The sequence below is a fragment of the Mus pahari genome, chromosome 3 (genome assembly GCF_900095145.1).
Source record: "Mus pahari chromosome 3, PAHARI_EIJ_v1.1, whole genome shotgun sequence".
In the NCBI taxonomy this organism is placed as follows: domain Eukaryota; kingdom Metazoa; phylum Chordata; class Mammalia; order Rodentia; family Muridae; genus Mus; species Mus pahari.
In genome coordinates, this window is record NC_034592.1 from 19,334,216 (window position 1) to 19,334,532 (window position 317).

Below are 317 nucleotides of genomic sequence, written 5' to 3' on the forward strand. Positions count from 1 at the left end.
AAAAAAAAAAAAAAGAAAGAAAGAAAACTCAGTTTTCTCCCTCCTCCTCAAGCTCCATGAAGCACAGCTCCCTCCAGGACCAGTCACTGGGGAGTGACCCTTACCATGTCTCCTGAACCAGGAGAGTAGCCTTATGCATTCCCAGCCCAGCATCCTGAGCTTCAGGGGACATGCACTGAGCTGCTGGCTTGACCTGGCCACCTCTCAATGTAATCCACCCCAAAAAAGGAGCTAGAGGGGGCTCCGACAGCAGCAGCACATTCCTCCTGTGCCTCGCTGGGCACCACAGTGAGTGCTGGAGTGTTATCTGGCAGAGC